Source organism: Aotus nancymaae, unplaced genomic scaffold (genome assembly GCF_030222135.1).
Source record: "Aotus nancymaae isolate 86718 unplaced genomic scaffold, 86718_ANA_hifiasm-v0.15.2.pri h1tg000025l, whole genome shotgun sequence".
Taxonomy (NCBI): domain Eukaryota; kingdom Metazoa; phylum Chordata; class Mammalia; order Primates; family Aotidae; genus Aotus; species Aotus nancymaae.
In genome coordinates this window covers 20,312,984-20,335,987 of record NW_026988438.1, presented here as the reverse complement: position 1 = coordinate 20,335,987, position 23,004 = coordinate 20,312,984, and positions in this window count along the sequence as shown.

Here is a 23,004-nt window from a genome sequence, read left to right as displayed (position 1 = left end):
GCCAAGGCAGGCACATCACTTGAGGCCAGGGGTTAAAGACCAACTTGAGCAACATAACAAGACCTCATCTGTTAAAAATCAATAAAAACAGCTAGATTGATAAATAAATTAAAAAATAGATTCCAGTACTAAGTTGGCAGAGATGTTAGGGTTATTAGATAAAGGTTTTAAAGTAGCCATTATACAAATACAAATGCTTCAACAGTCAATTATTAACATGCTTGAATGGTAAAATAAAGTCTCAGCAAAAACAAATTAAAAAACCAGAAAGTCTAGGCACAGAAAAGAAAGCATAAAGAAGAAACAAACATGTTAGAACTGAAATGAACTTAGACATTTAGGTGAGGAGGTTTCCAGGCAAGGCGTTGAAGGTATAGCCTGGTTTATTATTGCTGCTTTTAGTGAAATACAAGAAGAAATAAACACATTGAAGAAATATTTATAAACATAAAGGAAACGGCCTATACTCATTACAAAATATACTAAAATTAAGATACTTACTATATAAAGTATTTTCTAGAGAAAAATATGAGTATGTGGCATTATAATCTTTGGATAATACCTTAGAAAGATCAGAAGTTCACAGTGCTCAGTCACACAAAATACTCTTAAGTAAATTAAAGGCTCATGCATTGACCCCCTTTGCCATATTAGCAGAACCAAAAAATAGAAGCAATTATCTCAGAGGGATCTGTAGACAAACTTCCTGTTTAGTGGAGTGAATTCTGATGCCATTTATGGAGAGATCCACAAGGTACTTGAGAATACTATATGAGTAGAAACACTGCCAGTTTTGTCCAGAAGGCACAGAAAGTACAAGTAAAAGAAAGTTGTTGAACTGCAACATTCTATAGTCAAGATATAAGCTGATAAGACTACTAGACTACAAATACATTCTACTTTTTATGTAAAGGAATAAGTGACTTAGAAGGTACAGTCAAAAGCCCATAAGACAGAGCTCTGAACCCAAAGGATGAAGCCATGTACTTCAGAAGATTATTCCCAGGCCCTGACAAGTGAAGTTTGCCCATGAAGGTTTTGAAATTGCTTGGACCAGTGATTCTAGTTTTCCTTCAGCTGTTTCACTTTTTAAATGGAAATATCTATAGCTACTAAATATATCTGTCTCACCATTATATTTTTCATCAGATAACTTAATTCTTGTGTTTTAACAACTTGACAGATGAAGAAAAATTGTGCTTTAGGATGGATTATAACCAGAGCCTCACCCATACCAAATCTGTACTACTTAGATGATGATATACGAGACTTTTGAGACTTTGGAGGGGTGGTGTCTGCAATTTGACTGTTTTTCCATGAAAAATGTTTCATGGGCTAGGCCCAGGACTTTGCTGCTCTGTGCAGCCTTGCGACTTCATGCCCTGCTTTCCAGCCACTGCTGGGGGATAGAGGAGGAATGGTGTCTGCAATTCAACTGTTTTTCCTGCTCTTTTCAGTGCTTCTTTCAGTAATATGAAGTTAAAATCAAGTATTGTGAATGCTCACCGGATTTTTGGTTCTTATGGAGGTGGTTTTCTATGTAGATAGTTGTTAAATTTGGTGCTTTCTGTGGGGAGAATGACTGACATAGTCTTATATTTTGTCATCTTGCTCTGCTTCTATAATGTAATACTTAACTGAGAAAGAGGATGCTTTCCCCTTAAGATTGAGAATGGAGCAAGGACATCATCTTTCTCCATTTATATTCAGCACTGTACTGGAACTCCTAGCTAGTGCAATATGACAAGAAAAAAATTAAATTATTCAGATTAGAAAAAAAAAGCATTTGTCTTTGTTTGCAGATGACATGATTGTCTAGGTAGAAAATCCCAAAGAATTTACAAAAGAACTAAGGGAACCAATAAGTGAGTATAGCAAGGTCACAGTATAGATGGTCAATATGCAAGTCAATTGTTTTCAAATATAGAAGCAATGAACAACTGGAATTTAACATTTAAAAATTAACATAATAGCACCAATTAGAATACTTAGCATGTATCTAACAAACTATGTGCAATATCTGTTGCAGAAGACTACAAAACACTGATAAAAGAAATTACAGATTTTAATAAATGATGACATAATGATATAACCCATGTTTATGTATTGAAATATTCAACATTGTTAGAATTTTAGTACTTCTCTATTTGATCTATAGATTATTCAATACAACCCTAGTCAAAATTCTAGCAAGCTATTTTGTAGCAAATCAACATACTGAATCAAAAGTTTGTATGGGAAGACAGAAGACCTAGAATAGACAACACAATTCATAAAAGGATTGAATTTAGAGGCCTTACACTATCCAATATTTGAAGACTTACTATAATAGCTATAGTAATCACAACATTCGTTATTTGGGTGATAGGTACACTAGTAGCCCAATATCTAACATTATACAATATATCCATGTAATAAACATCCACATGTATCCCCTGAATCTTAACACATTAAAAAAAAAAGCCATAAGAATGAAGCTACTGTGGTACTGACTTAAGAAAAAAATTATATAGTCCAATAGAACAAAACAGAAATACCAGTAGACCCAGACAAATATTTGCAACTTATTTTGATAGAGGATCAAAGACAATTAAATAAAGGACAGGCTACTCAAAGGATTGAGCATCCATATACAAAATGTGAACTTAGACATAGATCTTATACATTACACAAAATTAATTCAAAATAAATCAAAATTTCAATCTCTTTATATAAAAATGAACATTAAAATTAATATATAAATGTATATAAATATAAAATACAAATATAGATATAAAATTCAAAACTATCAAACTTTTGGGAGAAAATCTAAGTGACCTTGGTGAAGAGTTTTTAGAAAATATACCTATAAAGCATGATCTGTGAAAGAAAACAATGACAAGTTGAACTTTGTACACTTTTAAAATCCTCTCTGTAAAAGTCACTTATAGGAGAAACTTTTCTCCAAGCCACAGACTAGGAGAAAATATTTGCAAAATATATAGCTAATAATGAATTTGTATCCAAAATATATAAAAAAAGAAAAATAACAAAAAGCTCAAACTTAATAAAGCATCCTAATTTTTTTAAAAAAATAGGCAAAAGACATATGACCAAAGAAAACGTAAAAAAGGGAAATAAGCATGTGAAAAGGTATTCAACATTATTTGTCATTGGAAGAATGCAAATTCAAAATGCTATGATATGGCATGTCTTACCTATTAGAATGACCAAAATCCAAAAACCTAACAATAACAATTGCTGGTGAGGATTCAGAGCAACAAAAACTCTCATTCATTGCTGGTAGAAATGCAAAGTGTTGCAGTCACATTGGATGACAGTTGGGCTACATCTTAGAAAACTGAACCTACCTACCATATGATCCAGCAATCACACTCCATGGTGTTTCACGAATGAGTGGAAAACTTACATCCATACAAAAACATGCACGTAAATGTTTACAGCAGTTTATTCATCACCAACAAATCAAGAAACAAGCGAGATGATCTTCAAACAGTAAATGAGTAAAGGAAATGTAATACATTTGTACAATAGGACACTATTCAATGATAAAGATACATGTTCTATCAAGCCATGTAAAGATATGGATAAATCTTAATTGCATATTGCAAAATTTTGAAATAAGCAAATCTAAATCAGCTACAAATGTACTATTTCATTTATATGGTATTCTGGAAAAGCAAAATTACAAAGACAGTAAACAGATAAGTAACTGACAAAGGTCCAGGAGTGGGGTGATCTGGGAGGTTAAATGAGTGAAACAGGGAATTTTTTAGGGCGATTAAGTCATTTTATGTGATAATTTAATGGCAGACACACTATATATTTGTCAAAACTATTAAAACTTTACAGCACAAAGAATGAACATTAAATATGAAAACATTTTAAAAATCATTTAGGAAGCAAAGGATCCCAGGATGGAATACAGACTATAACCCCAAAATAACATAACTATGATAAATCTAACTGAATGGGGGATGCTGATCTAAGTAACCTTGCAAATGAATGGCTTTTATAAGACTAAAGGCAAAAAGCACTGTATGTAAACACTGTACTTTAGTTGATTAAGTTGTTACTCGTGGAGGTATGAGTTAATACTTCTGAAACAACTACATATTTGTACTGGAATTAAACAGTTAAATGGATAATGCATAATGGGAACAGATATCTCATTTCTGAAGCTCAACTTTACAGAAAAGCAAAAGGAGAAGGCTGGAATGATCCATGTGGTGATGGAATAGGAGACATCAGTATGGAATCATGTTCAGCTTAATATAGATACAGATGCTTATGTATAGACATGTGTATATGCATTTGTTAGTATACACAAATATCCTTTTTACTCTATCAGCTGAGAAAGGCTAGAAACAGTGACACCCCAAGAGCAAGAAACTCACCTATCACTCAGACTTTTTTTTCCTAATACTATATTCCAACAAAAGGAACTAGGTCTCCTTGGAGAGATGACTGATTCTCAGGCTGCAGCAGGGAACATATAAATTGAATAAGGAACATTTTATAATATCAGAAAGTTTAAAAGTGCTTTCAAAAAACTTCCACAATAATGCAGGTATGTAAAAAATACACAGGAACCAACTTAAAGCCAATTGCTGAAGCTGGAACAATTCAAGAAACCAAATAACGCAACATTGGATTATAAATCAAAGCATGAAATGTACATTTATGATTCCAAACTGATATAAAAATATTTGAATAAATACTTAAGTGGAGATAGGTAAATATCCCTTGCAGAAGATTCTAACACAATTTATGTAGATACTTTACTTTCAAGGAGGGTAGAGCATAGCTCTTCAGACCTTAAGTTTGTGCTTCTCATAGTAAACTCCTTCCAAAGAGAACAAGTGGAAAAAGAGTGAGTTTACAGTGGAGAAACCTGACAAATACTACCTCAGCCTGATGACAAAGGTCAACATCAATAGTCATAAATTATGGTGATAATATCTATCTTTGATGTGGTATGATGGGAATGAGACTTAACCTCCATTATCTTCCTCCCTAAAACCTATAACCCAAGGCTAATCATGAAAAATCTCAATTGAGAGGGAGTCTAGAAAATATCTGACCAGTATTCAAGAAAACTGTTAAGGTAATCAAAACAGAAAAACTGATAAACTGTCAAAGTCAGTAGAGCATAGGAGACATGAAAATTAAATGTAATGTGATCTTCTGGATGAGATCATATGGTAACATAACAAGGACATTAGGTAAAGACTAAGGAACTCTGAATAAAGTATGAACTTTGGTTTACAATAATATACAAATACTGATTCATTAATTGGGACAAATGTACCATACTGATGTCAGATACTAGTGATAGGGGAAACTGGGTATGGATCTTTGTTATTCTCTTTTTTATTATAAATCCAAACTATTCAGAAATTAAGTTCAATTTTAAATACTTATGGCCTATACAAGCACATATTTCCCAAACGTGTATAATAATTAACACTTAACAAAAATTGTCACTCCTCAGAGCCAGACAATCTAATATCATGCCCACAGTTGCATTCAATTCCAAACGCAGGATTTTGGAGCAGACGTCTTTGTGTGGGGCAACCTGTAGACGAGCAAGGGCTTTCCAACCTGGATTGCACGGCACAATACGCAGAGTAGTTAAAACCACAGTCTCTGAAAACAAATCACCCAGTGTGAATCCTAGCTTTATTGCTTATGAATCTTTTTATTTTGATGTTGGTTAAGGAAAGAAGATGGCTTTGCAGGGATTGCCATAGGAGATAAACAATCACAGTTGGTTTTTTATATATTATTTTCCTGTCAATACAAATTTCTACAAGGTTTAGTAGCTTTGAGGCAATTTACATTTAGTCCACTCCAGGGGACTTGTTGAATGTCAATTCTTATTTCTATAGCTCAGTATGAAGACTGTTTTTGTTAACGACAGGCTTTGGTGTTCTTGCCAATCCACCACTGTACCCAACTCCCCAGTCAAGAAATAAGCTTAACAGCCTCAGTCTTGGCTTTTAGGAAAGTGCAAAGTGGAGTAGCCTGGGATGAGGAGATACAGTCCTGTCCTTGCCTCAGAGCTACACTACTCTAGATTACTCTTCCAACTGGAAATTTTTAGGGATGTTAAGTGGGGAATATGCAACAGAAGATTGAGAGGGATACAGTACACAGAAAAGTAAATAGATTATTTGTAAATTGTTAAATTAATAACTGCCTCCAACAGGAAGTAAGGTTCTGAAGGCCCAGGAGTACATAAAGGGGCCATCTCTGAAACGTAGGATTGAGATAGCCACATCCGAAATTTTTATTTTCCAAAACAATAATAATAATGTAGGTACTCTGACCAGAAGATATTAGAACTAAAGCTAAGCAGGCAAAAGGAGATGCCCACTACCATTCCTTTGTGTTATTATCTCAATTTTTATTCAATAAAATATTGTGAAATCCAAGCCTTAGATAATTCATTTCGATTCTTTTGGGAAGTAGGAACAGAAAAGCCACCTGCTTCTATTTACTCTGCTCAAGTCTATACTACTACCATATATCTGAAAATAATCAGTTTTTCACACCACTCCACTGACTCTCAGGAACAATATGAGAACTCATTAGGTTACAGCTGTGAATCGCATAAAGTATTTATGAGCACAGTGTCATTTAAATGTAATTTACAGTGCTATTCTCATTGAATAACTTTTGGTGTGACCTGTGTTCTGAAAATTTCCACTTGTTCCACTTAATGATAAAATGTCATTCAAGCTGCAATTGAAAAAGATTTAAAGCAAATGTTAAACTAAATAAACTATAGGACTTATTTTCTGAAATGACAGAGAAAAAAAGAGCAATGAAAATAATTCTAGCATGGAACAAAAAAAGATATAAATTTGTAAAATAAATAATTTTTCAATAAAAATTGTAAAGCAGAAATATGTGTATTTTCACACATAGCCCAGAGATCACATAAATGCCAAGAGAAGTAACAGTTGCTGAAATAAATGTGTTTTTTATGAAAAGCAAAGTAGTAAAACAAGCAAAATAGATGCATAAAATGGGTAAATTTTCAGTGTATTAGTGACTGCTGCCTCAGGGCAGCTGTAAATTACAAACTTGTTTTTAAACTTTTTTTAGTATTCATGAATATATTCTGGGTCTATTCTTCCTTCTACCACTCTTGTGATTTGACCCTTTGCTGATTTATAGTCTTCTCTGAAGTAGGTAAATCAAAGGGTACCTGATACTTGGATGGAGAAGATTCACATAAAAAATAAAATATAATTGTGGATAAGATACTAACTTCGGGAGTATCGTCATTATAAGACAAGCCTATTAAAATATAAGATTTTATTTCATCTCCTCTTATCCAAACATTTATTTTGACAACTGTAACACTTATTCTTTTGCTTTTGCTCTTTCAAAAATGGACACTGACACACACAATGACTGAAAGTTTTCAATGACAGCCTCAGTTAATCTGACCACACCTTCTTCATAGGTTTATAATGCTGCAGTGAAAATCTGTAATGAGATATAGAAAATAGAAAACAGTCGTAGATTAAAATGATTTTTAGTATAACAATGAATCTTTTGGCAGAACAATCATTTTGTTGTGTAAATCTGGAGACATAAACATCCTATTCTCTAGAGCTACAGAGAACAGAGCAGAGCAAAGCACTTCTTAATGGAGTTACCCAAAAGTTTCTGAACCCTAAAGTTCTTATCTGGCATCCATTCATGCAATTGCAATTAGGATTTAGAGCAAATATCTCAAGAGCTGTAAGAAATGTTTAATTTGGCTTTTAAGCAGATAATCAATACCTCAGAGTGAACTTTAAGTAACTTTCTAAAGTGTAGATTGTAAGAAAGTACTAAGTTAAAGCTAACTCCATAAGCTAACTCCATGGTTAATGCATTTTTCTTAAGACCTACAGGAATCCCCCTTCATAAGGATGCCTCAACTTAAAATGAACTCAAAACCAGGCAAATGACAGAACAAAAAGACAAGAACAAAATTAAGAATAATAAACATAGCCACTTTAACAATGTCAAGTAAGAAGGTTTAAAGTTATAACAATATACTCAGACTACAGTGTGGTTATAAACCTATGTTATCTATAATATGGTTAAGAAAAATAGAAAAATTCAAGTATGGAATTTGTCCTCAACATCTTTTTTAGTTTTTATTAAATTAAAAGTAAGTAGAATTTGTTTGGTTGTAATGACAGAGAAGGCTTCTTTGCTTATAGAATGTATAATCTGTATTTCATGACTGATGACAGAAAGTCTATAGGTTTGATAGAAGGAATGGTGACTTATTCCAAAGTCAAAGACTCTGGATTAATGAAAAGATGGTCACAGATGGAAATAGTAGAAATGATTTATGAATTACCTTTAGCATCAAATAATGGGGCAAAACCACCAAATCATAGCTAGAGCCTATGGAGAAGCTTACTTCTCTGCCTTAAGAACATCCCCCACTGTCCACTGCAGGTAGAACAACTCTAAGTCACACTGTATTTTTTTTTTTTTTTTACCACTTTTAGGAAAATAGATTATGGTAGATTAATGGTGCCAAAATGGAACGTATTTATGAAAAGTATTGTCTAATAATGAGATCCTTTTGAAAATACCTATTCCTGTTAGTGGACCCACTCTTGTGAGTGCACACAGGTCAGTATACTGTCTTGAAATTAACAAAGATAAAACAGACAGACTAGCTTTACTACATTCTCCTGTGACCTTACGTTTCAACTTTCTTATAGTTTATTCTATATGATTTATATATAGTTTCTTATGTTTAAGAGGAAAAATGCAAGACTAAGATAAAAGCTACTTAATCTCCTTTTAATAGCTAACCTTTTTGTACGTCAGTAATTTTATCTTCACTTTTGACTTCAAAAATAATCACGGTCATGCACAGTTAATTTTTCCAGATAAATTACCTATTGCATACAGGTACCATTATGATGGATCTATCACACTCATTACATCAAAAATTGGCATAAAATATAGAAACGTATGGATTAATATCTGATAGAAACTGTAAAAGAAAATACATTTTTAAAATCCAGTAGTCTTACCACTTCTCCCTCCCACTTACAAATATGCACAACCAATAGCCATGTTGGAAAAGCAACTTTTAGAATGACATTTTAAATTCATGGAAATAGAAATTTTTACAACAATTCTCTCTCACAGCCAACAACTATATTAAATCAATGACCATTCTTCTATGTTGATTCTTCCCTACTCCACTGTAAGTTCTTGAAGGAACCAAGTCTCATGTGACTCTGACTCACAATCATTTAGTACAGCACCCTGGTTGTTACATAGGTATAACATAAATGTTTATTGAGATGACAAATACAAAGAGCATATGTATACGGTTAAGAGACCCACCTCAAAATTATTTTTTCACTAAAAAGCTGCATTTTACAATAATTATTAAAACAACTCTATTGTGAAATATGACACATTCAGGAAGGCAAATAAAACAACTGCAATGCTTAATAAATTATAATAGCAAACACAATTGTAATTGGAACCCAGGCTGAAAAACAACCTGCATATCAATTCTCTCCTCAAAGTTTAACTTCACTGATAGCCATTTTTTACTTATACTTTTATCACTTGAGTACAACTGTAAACACTACTATATAATTTTCTCTTTATTCGCTGGATATAAATAGAATTGTACAGTTTACATTCATCTGTGTCAGACTTTCTTTATTCAGTGTGAATTGTAAGGTTATCCACATTATTGGGTTTAAGCAGGCCATTATTTTGTTTCTGAATGTTCCATTTCCTGAATGTTGAATAGTATATATTCCATTTACTTATTTTATTGTTGATGAGTATTTGTGCTATTTCCAGTGTTTGGCTTTTGTGCATTATGCTGCCATGAACATTCTTGTGTACACCTCTATATCTATATCCAGAAATAGAACACTGGGTCATGTAGAATACATAGGTTTACTTTATTAAATACTACTAAAGTTATCCAGAGTATTTTGCAATAATTTTGAAAAAATATATATACTTCCACCAGCAGCTCCTTTTGCTCTACATTCTCACCATTCTTTACATTGTATGGAATTTTTTGTTTGATTGATTGTTTAGTGATAGCCATTCTTGTAGATGACAGTTGAGGTTTTCATTTGTAATTTCCTAATTAGGAGGGCGAACACTTTTTCAAATGTTTACTGGCCAGTTGGATATCCTGTTTTGTAAAATACCAATTCAAGTATTTTGTCCATGATTCTCCTGAATCATCTTACTTTTTCTAATCATTTCTAGGAGCTCTTTATAAATTCAGCATATGAGTCCTTACTCTGTTCTGCATGTTAGCTTTTCACTCTATTAATGATATTTTCTAATGAACAAAATCTTTACTTTTAATACAGACTAATTTGGCAATCTTTATTTTACTATTAGTGTTTTCTTTTTTTTACTGTTAAAAATCTTTTGTCCCCTGAGGTCATATTATCTTCAAAAGATTTATGCTTTGTTTGGTCTTACCTACAGTTGTTCTTTTGAAGCGTGAAAGACAGATGTCATGGTATATTATTATTTTTTCTTATATTGACGTAACATCATACACTGGGAAGACCATGTTTTTCTTCCTGCTCTGCTGAACAAACTTTGTCATGAATTAACTGTTCATAGATGTGTGGGGTCTATGTATGGACACTATTCTTTGTTCCAGTAGCATATTTTTCTCTGTCTTTGTGTTATACCATAATAAACTGAAAGCTGAATATTTATAATAAATCTTCATATTTTCTATAGTAAGTTCTCTCATCTTAGGCTTCTGTAATATTGCCTTGCCTATTCTTATTCATTTGCATACAATATTATATTGATTCTGCCAATTTCCACACAAATATTTGCTGGAATTTTGATTTTTTCATTGCACCTATAGATCAGTTTCAAAATAAGGGACATATGTAAGTTACAGAATCTTTCAATCCATGAATTTAGTATATTTCTCTATTTACTTAGGTCTTCTATAACTTTAGCAATACTGTTTTATAATGTTATTTGTAGAAATTAAAAATTTTTTCTTAGCATTATTCCTATGTAGTGTTTTACCAACATCAAAATGGTATATTTTTGTTTTATTTTTAATTATTTGCTTGTTGTACAAAGACAATTGAGTTTTGTGTATTGGTCCTATAAACAACTACTATAACTTTACATTAATTTTAACTATTTATATTTTTCTTGATGTTTCTACATATACAATAAATACAGCAAAGCTTATGTTATCTTTTAAAAATATTTTTTCTTTTCATGTAGTGTTACAAATTCTAATAGATTGCTGCATGAAAATGGTGAGAATAGACATGTTTGTCTTGTTCTACATCTCAAAAAGAAAGCTTTCAGTAATTCATTATTAAATGTGAATTGTTGAATAGGAATTATTACTGTAGAGCTTATGTAAACATCTTTTATCACATTTAGTTATCTTCTATTCCTTTTTGCTGTTTCTTTTCTTTTTGTTTAGAGTTTCTGTTATGAATACATGTTAAATTTTTATCAAATGTTTTTTCTGAATTTATTTAATTCATATTTTTAAAATTTACTCGATTTTTTTAAGTGATTAACATCAATTGATTTTTAAATGTTAAATTATAATTGCTTCCTGGAATAAATAGTTGTGTATTCATGTGGGGGTGCACGCAGTTGATCAATTTCGTCTTTGAATTTGAGTCTTTCATTCATGCATAGTTAATGTAGTCTTAATGATTAAGGGTTTAAATCTATTTTACTCTGTGATTTTTATTTATTAGTGTTCTATAATTTGTTTAAAGAGTTTCTTTTTATCATTTTTTCCTTTTAATTTGGAAATTATTTGCTCTATTAATATTCCTTTGTAGGTTTTCTTTTGGCAATTACAACAAGGATTCTTAACAAAATCTAATTCTACCTGGAACTTATGCATTATCTGGATAATCCAAGGGCTTTAAATAATTGTATTTCCATTTACTTCCTTCAAAACATATATACTATTTTTCTTTACTATTTTGTGATGAACTACCTAGCTTGTGCTAGACTAACTGACCCCATCTTAACTGTGAGCCTGACATGCTCCAACTTAGCTTCCCCCTCCCTGCCTCGGCCCCCTCAGGTGCATTACTGGGTCACGCTGCACTCAAAGCTTTGAACCATTAAGAGTGGTTCACACTGTTCACAGTACCTGCAACCAATGTAACCGCATCCTGCTTGGCATGTCTACATGCTGTTGTGAATACCATCCTTGGTAATTGATTGTGTGGAAAGTTTCCCCTGCTACCCACCTTGATAACTGTATGGAAATACCGTTAGCAACCAACAATCCTGGGAACCTCCTGCCCCCTGGTTACCAGCTTCCTTATCTAACTTGCTTGTTCTGCTTCTGTAAAATTCTGCTTCAGCTAGGCTCCCCCTCCCCTACCTAAATCAAGGTATGAAGGGAAATCAAGCCCCTTCCTTGGAGCCGAGAGAATTTTGAGTATTAGCTGTCTCTCAGTCTCTGGCAAATAAAGGACTCTTAATTTGGAACTCAGAGTGTGGTGCTTTCCTTCTGACTCTCTTGATTACAACAAAAGTAATAATAATAGTCCCCTGAGTTGCATTTGTAGAGACAATGAATCAAATTATTACAAGCTGGTAGGAAAATATAAAATGAAACTAACTAGAATAAGGCAATGAGTCAAGATGACTATAGACTTGGAAATCAATTTACAAACATCCCAGTAAACCTTAGAAATAATTAAAGCTTCTTCTCAATAATTAACTAGCAAGGCCAGAGCCACCTCTATTAAATAGAGAATTGAAAAGAAGCAAATGTCTGTGTTTCAGGACTCTTCACAGTACCAAATATTTGCTGTTTATTCAAACACTTGTATTCTGGACCTTAACTTTCCTTCCACACTCAGTGTCAGCTCTCAATTTTGGCAAACTCTATTTATTCCAATATATTGGTTGTTTTGCATAGGTAAATGGCTCCCACAAGTCATGCCACATTTACATAATAATTAGGCTTAAACCTGCTCAGTGACTCCATGGCTGCAAATGCTTACAGACATGATACTAAATGATCACCTATATGAACGTTAAAAAAAGTAATAAATCTACAGGCTGGTTGATTTGGCCATTTGTACAGCTGTTGCCTTCATTTTTTGAAATGAGATAATAGTTTTTCCACATTCTTGCCAAATAAAGTATAAAGATTACTGTCTTAATGCTTTTAAAATATTTCTGGTGTCTTCAAGAGTAAGATCCTCCTAAAATGCATGGGGTCATTATGCCTCCACTGTGTTACTTCAAAATTGCACAAATGAGATGGAAAATCTGGTAACCTAATTCCATTCTCAATAGTCTCATGAATCTACTGTAAACTCAAAGCCTTGGCACCGACCTATTAACAGAAGTTTGAAAACCAAGGAGACAGAATATTCTTTTTAACTTGAACTCCTCATCGACAGGAAATAAAAAAAGTTTTGGGATTTTTTTGTGTTTGTTTGTTTGCGGGGGGAGGGGTGGGGTCATGGGGGGGCATTTGAGAGGTTCCTGCACTCAGCAGCCCCAGCGCTGTGGCAGCTTCAGAGAGACTTCCTGCAGAGTGACAGACTCCTTTCTGAGGAAAACAGGAGTGAAAGCTCTTTGGATCTCAGCACCACAGGGTGCTGCACACGGCAGCAGCTTTCAAAGTCCCTCCTATTCTCTTCAATGGGACAATGTCACTTTAGTGAAATATGACTAGGCAGAAAAGTACAGAGATATCATGCTGCTTTTTGTCTCCTACTCAGCACCTCTAAGGTTCTATCATATTCCCCTTTCGTTGAGAAAATAAAATTGTTTAATCATATATTGTGAACCCAAAGTGTTTAGAACTTACAATTAGACAATGATATCTGCAGAACTGGGTGAACAGTGCCCCAAAGATGTTCACAACCTAATCCCTGGAATTTGTTAATATGCTTCCTTGCATGATAAAAGGGATGTTGCAGACATGATGAAATTATGAGCTTTGAGATGGGGAGATAATCCTCTATTATCCAGGCAGGCCAAAGTAATCAAAAGTGATCAAAATCAGAAAAAGAAGATGTGATCATAGAACCAGAGGTTGGAGTGACAAACTCTGAAAATTAAGGAAGAGGTCATAAGCAAATATATACAGGTGGTCTCTTAAAGCTGACAAAAGCTTTTATGCAGCCTCCAGATGAAAATGCAGCCCTGCCAACTCCCTGATAGCCTCTGAACATCAGAACTAAATGAATATATATATTTTTTGTTTTATGCTACTATTTCTGGTAGCTTGTTAAAGTAGCAATAGGAAACTGACACAAGAACCAATCAGCATATATGGAGCTCCTAGGATGAATTTAGTTTGGTGACTATTTAAAGATTTCATGATGATGATACTCAGGATAAAGTTAAAGTGCTTCTAAAATGTCCACAGACTCAAGAAGTTCCACAGCATTCTGACTGCCACGAGCTAAATGATGCCTGGAATAAAGGCCAGAGCAGACATCCTTAAAACTTAAAAAGTTATTCTAGAAACCATCCCCTCATTAGGTCATGTTACTACTTGAAAAGTCTTTGGCCCAGTAGATTAGTCTTTAAAACATTGATATTAAAGCATGTTAATAATTTGTTTCCAACCAATTTCTTGAACCCCATCTCCTCCTCTAGCATCATGCATGGCAGATGCATCCCTGGAACAAACACACCAGTGCTGGAACCGCTGATTAGAATGCCTGACTTACCTGGCAAATGTCTGCTCTTCCATCCAGAAGTCCAGAGTAAGCATTACCTTTCTAAAAAAGCCTTTCCTAACTTTCCACATCCTTTCCTTAACAGCCTAAATACTTCGCTGAATAAAACATTATCAAACTGTCAATGTTATAATATGATGCGATTTCTATTATGACATAATTTGTATTTCTTTTTTTTGGTGAGAGTCTTGCTCTGTTGCCAGGCTGGAGCGCAGTGGCGCAATCTTGGCTCACTACAACCTCTGCCTTCCGGGTTCAAGCAATTCTTCCACCTCAGCCTCCCAAGTAGCTAGGACTACAGGCACGTGACAAACGCCCGGCTAATTTTTGTATTTTTAGTAGAGACGGGGTTTCACCATGTTGGCCAGGATGGTCTCGATCTCTTGACCTCGTGATCTGCCTACCTCGGCCTCCCAAAGTGCTGGGATTACAGGCATGAGCATAATTTTTCTTTTTAAAAATCTTCCTATCCTGCTTGATTATGGTTTTATAAAGAATGAAAAGAGAGCAGTCTTATTAACTGCTTGATCCTTAATACTTAAGTTTTGGCACTTAAAAAATGTGAATGAACAAAAAATGAAAAAATTAAAGAGCATATATATATGGTACATATATATGTACCATATATGTATAATTTGTTATATATATAGTACATATATATTTGTTATATATATAGTACATAAATATGTATAGTACATATATATGTATATGTACCATATATATATAATTTCTGTTATATATATAATTTCTGTTGTTTTCTGGGGCTGAGACTAAGAAGTATATATATATATATATATATGTATGCTTCACACATAAATTACATATATACATTGTGTGTGTGTGTATATATATATGCAAGAGAAAGAGAGAGAATCAACATATTACTTGTTTTTTATAGTTTTGTTCTCAATGCACATTAGTATTCATTCTCATTTGAGGTTCTGAAAAATATTAAGATTTTGTCTCTTCTTATCCTTGTTCCATTAGTTATCAATATAAACATCTTTATCACATTGCATCATAACTAAACCACTGCTCAGGAAATAAGAGAGGACACAATCAAATGGAAAAACATCCTATGCTCATGGTTAAGAAAAATCAATATGGGGAAAATAGCCAGAATGCCCAAAGTAATTTACAGATTCAATGCTATCCCCATCAAGCTACCACTGACTTCCTCCACAGAATTTGGAAAAAAACACCTTAAATTGTATATGGAACCAAAAAAGAGCCCACATAGCCAAGACAATCCTAAGCAAAAAAAAAAAGCTGGAGGCATCATACTACCTGACTTCAAAATATACTACAAGGCTATAGTAATCAAAACAGCATGGTACTGGTACTAAAACAAAGATATAGACCAATGGAACAGAATGAAAGCCTCAGAAATAATACCACACATCTACAACCATCTGATCTTTGACACACCTTATGAAAACAAGCAATGGGGTAAGGATTCCCTATTTAATAAATATGCAGAAAGCTGAAACTGGATCCCTTCCTTACACCTTATACAAAAATTAATTCTAGATAGATTGAAGATTTAAATTGAAGACCTAAAACCATAAAAACCCTAGAACAAAACCTAGGCAATACCATTCAGTACATAGGGATCGGCAAGGACTTCGTGACTAAAACACCAACAGCTATAGCAACAAAAGCCAAAATAGACAAATGGGATCTAATTAAACTAAAGAGCTTCTGCATAGCAAAATAAACTATCACTGGAGTGAACAGGCAACCTACAGAATGAGAGAAAAATTTTGCAATCGACCCATCTGACAAATGGCTAATGTCCAGAATCTACAAAGAATGTAAACAAATTTACAAGAAAATAACAAACAACTCCATCAAAAAGTGGGTGTAGGATATGAACAGACACTTCTCAAAAGGAGACACTTATGTACCCAAAAACATGAAAAAAAGCTTGATTATCACTGGTCATTAGAGAAATGCAAATCAAACCCACAATGAGATACCATCTCACGCCAGTTAGAATGGTGAGCATTAAAAAATCAGGAGACAACAGATGCTGGAGAGGATGTGGAGAAATAGGAACACTTTTACACTGTTGGTGGGAGTGTAAATTAGTTCAACCATTGTAGATGACAGTGCAGCGATTCCTCAAGGATCTAGAACTAAAAATACCATTTGACCCAGCAATCCCAGTACTGGGTATATACCCAAAGAATTATAAATTATTTTGTTATAAAGACACATGCACATGTATGTTTCTTACAGCACTGTTCATAATATCAAAGACTTGGAACCAACACAAACGCCCATCAATGATAGACTGGATAAAGAAAATGTGGCACATATACACCATGGAATACTATGTAGCCATAAAAAGAATGAGTTCATGTCCTTTGCAGGGACATGGATGAAACTGGAAACCATCATTCTCAGCAAACTGACACAAGAACAGAAAACTAAACAACGCATGTTCTCATGTAAGTGGGTGTTGAACAGTGAGAACACATGAACACAGGAAGGGGAACATCACACACTGGGGCCTGTCAGGGGGTGGGGGGCTAGGGGAGGGATAGCAGGGGGTTAGGGGATAAGGGAGGGGTAGCATTAGGAGAAATACCTAATGTAGATGACCGGGAGATGGATGCAGCAAACCACCATGGCATGTGTATACCTATGTAACAAAGCTGCATGTTTTACACATGTACCCCAGAACTTAAAGTATAATAAAAAAAATAAAAATAAAAATAAAACTTTATCAATATTGTTCCTAGTTATCTGTATTCATATGTTTTTTTCCCCACATCAGCAAGGATTCTGATTTATTCATCTTGGTATTAAAAAATCTCTATGATGCCTGTTATACAAAAGGACTTAATAATATTTGCTAAACTGAGTAGACTAGAGTAGGAATTGGTGATATTAACAAACTTTGAAATTAGAATTAGAAATTAGGCTAAGTTTTCAATCCATTTATAAGGTTCAAAATGATGGCTAATCAAATCAGGACTAGAAGTTACCTAGCTGATACTCTGAGTAAAGCTTTTTCTACTAAATAGTGTATCTGAACATCTTGTGACATAAATTCATATGTTTATGTATCTCTAAGAATTAGAATTATCCCTAAAATTAGAAAACTAAGAAGGCAAATGACTTTAATTCAAAATAATATAATGTATAAGTATATAAAATATTATACCTTTGAATAGTAGTTACTTTTGAGTTACTACAGTTGTTTAACTGTGGGCTAGACAGCTTTTCAATACTGATATTAGAGGGAGGACTCAAACATGGTTGGGCTAGACAACATTTGAAGTCCATTCCAACAGGGAAAGTCCATGGCTCTATTTTTTTAGACTTGTATTTCTAATGAAAAAAAAAGTAGCCTTTTATATTTTATCTACGAACCTCTTGTGATCGATTAAAAATTAATTAATAGAAAAATATATCTTCTAATCAAGTAGATTGGGTTCTAATTCTGGTATTGTTTGACTTGAGGAATTTAAGGACACCACTGCAAAATGGTTAAGAGTGAGATCTAGAGTTATCCCTGCTGAACTTCGATTTAGTATCCTAGGCACATAACTCCTATAAGATTCAATTGCCTCATCTGTAAATTCAATATAATTCCACATGGTGCTTTGAAGAGTAAATAAAATAATAGCTATAACATGCTTAGCAGAGTGTTTGGCCTGGCATATAATAAAATCTCAATATATGCCATTTATCCTTCCCACCCTGGTTCTTCAGAAGTAAAACTGAGATTGTCCTAGATCAGAAATATCAAATAAGAGTAAGGGTACCACCCCTCTCACACTTATACAAAACATTTCCAAGCAACGATAGCACAGAATCTTGAAGAGTCAGCCTTGTTTTCAGAATCCTTTTTAACATACCCTTCTAAACAGTCACCAGCAGCTAAACAAAATTGGCAGAGAAATTAAAAGCTACTTGTGCTGTCTGGACTTGATGGCACTAAGATTACTTGTGATGTTCTAGAACAAGGTAGCGACAGGGGCATAGTATTGTAGATACGATGCTCATAATGAAACAGGGTCATAATATTATAGATATGATGCTATCATTTAGCTTAAAAAACTTAAAATATAGTAAATACACACACATGCACTCATACACAGTACATTCTAAAGAATAGAATCCTCCCCATTGTCCATGCTGAAAAAAGAAGCAATTGTCCCTCTTCTCTATTCTCATCGCCTGAAGTCACAGCGATAGTATTTCTGAAAGAGTGGGCTGTTGGTTGAATGAGAAAGGAAAACTGTAAGCATTTAGCACCAATTCCATCACAGCCACAGTAGGTATATCTTACTATCATGTGGCATCAGATGCATGGTGTGAATAGGTTATTTTGGGTCTCAACAATATAGCCTGATAATTGAATACATTTTTTAAGTTAGGTGTGATTTGATTGTATTTGCCATAGAAGATTTAGAATGTGACAAAAAGTAAATTAATCTTAATTTAATATATCTCACTTACTTTTATCATCATCTACCTTTATTAATCTTATGGAAATCTGTTGGTGAACAATGGGCACAAAGTGAATAAAAAGATTGGATGATTTTTATTTCAGGTGCAATTGCTAACAACTTACACACATTTGACATTTCAAATGAAAGGGCAAACAGTGCTCGTGACTGAAATTAATGTACACAGACAAGAATAATCTGTTCTCTTTATTCCACTTATTGAAGCTCGGCTACACCTTATGTCCTCCTGATGGTTGGCTATCAGTCATTTGAGTCATGCATCTCTTTCATACAGATGACAGTCAAGCACCTGATACACTGGATGTTGGAATGTACAAAATCTGTTATTTCAAGTTGACTAGCCAGATAGATTATCAATATTCATTTTGTAATTTTCTTCTGTGGGCTTATTCTGCTATTTTGAATAGAGAAAATTATGAGAGATTAACTTTTCCATCTTCATATTCTAGCAGTTTTAATGCTACAAAAACTTTTTAGGGATTGCAATTATTGTTCAATTTTCTGTCATTAGGTACAACCTGTTAAGTACTTCATTTATCTGTTCAAACTTCATCAGCAACGTATAAGAAGCACTTTAACAAAGACATTTGATGAACAAGTTGTTTGGATTGTTTTGCTTTTAATCACATCATAGGAAATCCTAATGTTTCTCAGGTGAGTATTAGCAGGATTGTAAGCAATCATAAAAAGTTTCTCATAAAATAATAATTCATTCAGATTTTTATTTGCAAATATGATACGTTGCCTGCCTACACAATCACTAATGATACACATCAAAAACCTGAAATGAACATACATTTCACAAATTTTAATAGGATCTTGAAGTGTTCAAATTGCTGAATGTGTCAAAAATTATATTAAGAAATAGAGGTTGGGCATAGTGGCTCACACCTGTAATCCCACCACTTTGGAGGCCGAGGGGGTGGATCATTTGAGGTAGAGAGTTCAAGACCAGCCTTGCCAACATGGTGAAATCTCTCTACAAATACATACATAAATACATACATACATACAAAAAAATTAGCTGGCCATGGTGGTGGGCACATGTAATCCCAGCTACTTGGGAGGCTGAGGCAGGAGAATTGCTTGAACCCAGGAGGCAGAGGTTGCAGGAAAAATTTAGTTGTTTTTCTCCAAATTTTAAATGCTATCATTTAAAAATGTTTCAAAATCAATCAATTCACAACTGTACAGTAGTTAGTTGGTAATAGGTCATTAGTTAAATGGGATATAAAGTAAACAACATAAATACACAAATATTGTTCTGCAAAAAATATGTTGCAATTTGTTATAATTCTATTTATTTAGGAATAAATATTGTCTTCTAGAATATCTGAATGTAGCCTAAAATACAATTTTATCGACAATCAAACCATATTAAACTGCCATTTTTGAACATTCTCTTCTTTAGAAATGGCAGATTTGCATTGTTCAATCTAATATTTGTAACAGAAAATACTTTTAAATAAAAACCTTTAAATTATACTAAATAGTTGCCATAGTGGTCTTAAACTACCTAAAAAATTATCTAGTTTTCTTAGGGATATTTATATCAATATCAGAATGGATATTTAAAGGAAAACAGTATCTCCATGGTTTTCAGAAAACAGCTGAACAAGTAGAGCGAATTAGCCCGGAAGGGTGCTTGGTCTAGAGTCAACACTGCAATCTAACTATGAAATCTGTTCAATACAAGCAAGGCATTTTCTACAAAATATAATTTTTAATTAAGAAAAATTTAGACTGCATGTATGTGAAATGTAAACATTTCATACTTGTCCCCTAAATGTTATAGTCCCTCCAAATAACTGATTCATTTACTTCTAATTATAACTTAATATGTAGTATTTACATAAGAATAGAGAGCATTTCACAAGCTTGAAACACAACACATGCTCTTTCATAGTCAAAACTTTCTTACTAAGATGTATTTGCCAAAAAATGTGGCTTTAAATAAGATAATCAAATCTATAAAAGAGAAAATATTTTTTATTACCTTGAAATATACTGGATAACAGAACATTGAATGTTTCTCTATCACAATCCTTAATGCTCCTTTTATGCATGAATCCTTTTATAATGCAGAAGAGAAGAAAAAAAAAACTAAATTTCAGTAAATGAAAAAACAAAAAAACATGCAAAATGAGAGTAGGTTCAGAAGTTTCCAGTCTGGAGGTCAGATACAGGCATCATTATATTGAAACTGATGTGGGCACTCCCCAGTGGTGATAGCAAAAACACTTCACCTAAGGAACTATGTGAGATAAAGAGGAAATGAAGTCTTACACAGTGTTTAATGGGAGTAGTGATAAGAAGTAGGAAGTAATGACACCCTGAAGTGGCAGCCTCAGGGAAATGGTTGACAAGAGTAATTTCCTAACACTTTGGAACCTCTCAAGTCTCTATCTAATAATTATCTCTCTACCTCCCTAACCTTCATTTATCCACCCTCTTTCCATTCATTCTCTTTAATTCTTGGAGTGTGCTTCCACAGTTTTGTTCCCTGACTTCTTAATTTGTCTGAATCCATCTCACAGAGTTTGTTCCCACCCCATACACACACAGATTAATGTCAAATTAATATTTTCATTCCTTTTCTTTCTTACTGTGTCTATAGACTTCTTAAGAAACTATATTATGAAACTCAAGTAAAATATTAAATATTTATTGGGCTTTTAGAATAAGACTTTATTTTTTATAATATTCAGATGAATAAAATATCACTTTTTTAAAATCTCTAAATTAACTTTCCTTTGACTTTTATTCAGCTACCGTTATAAATGTAGTGACAATAAATAGAAAAAAATTCTCTATTTTAATTTAGATTTAGCAAAATATATGTTGCCACAATTAAACTTCATGGCAAGAATAAGGACCCGGAACCTTTGTCAGTTTTAAATGCCTTTCTATGTAATTCACTCATGAAATTTTAATTTAATCTTTAGACTCACAGAAATAAATTAGGTACAAAAGATAGGTGTAGCTGGTGTTGTGTTAAATCGTCAAATTCATTTTTTTTTCACTAATGAAACTTCCCCTTTGTTCTTAGTGCAAAGATATGACATCAAACAGCATGCACAAAAAGTCATTCAAGCATTTTATACATTGATATTACCAGCAAATCATTAAGAACACCCAGCATCTAAAATTAGAAAAGTATTCTGAAGCAGGGCATTTCCTCCTTTGGCACTACCAAAAGCTCTTCTCAGAGGTAAATATTTTGTTCACACAACAGACATCAGCTGATTGTACAACCAGTTAGGCCACAAAATGACCTTATTAACTGAAATGCATTGCAAATAATAGCAGGGATTTCACACAGCAAAGGCTGGACTCTAAACAGATAGAAAAAAACACCAAATCTGGAAAAACTGGTTATGTGTGATGGCCAATAATACAACATATATTTATTAATATATATTATATTAATATACATAGTGCAATATAATTACAGTGTATATTGTAACAATATATCTTATTGTTCTGATATGCATGCACATTTGAAGAGTGAATGTGATCAATGAGTGAATTCAGAAATTAAGACTGCAAGTAAAAATACTTTTAAAAGATGGAATTTTCCTCCGGTCTCAGAACACTTGGGAAAAGTCACATCGTGACATGAACAAATAATGTCAAAATAAAAAGCTGTATTTTGTTTTTCTATATTAACAAATCACTCTCTTGCATTTACAGCTGTTTACACATATATGCATGTCTGCATGTTCTTTGGGGGAGGAGGGCTTGTACTTTATTTTTGTCCCTTAACTTATATCTGG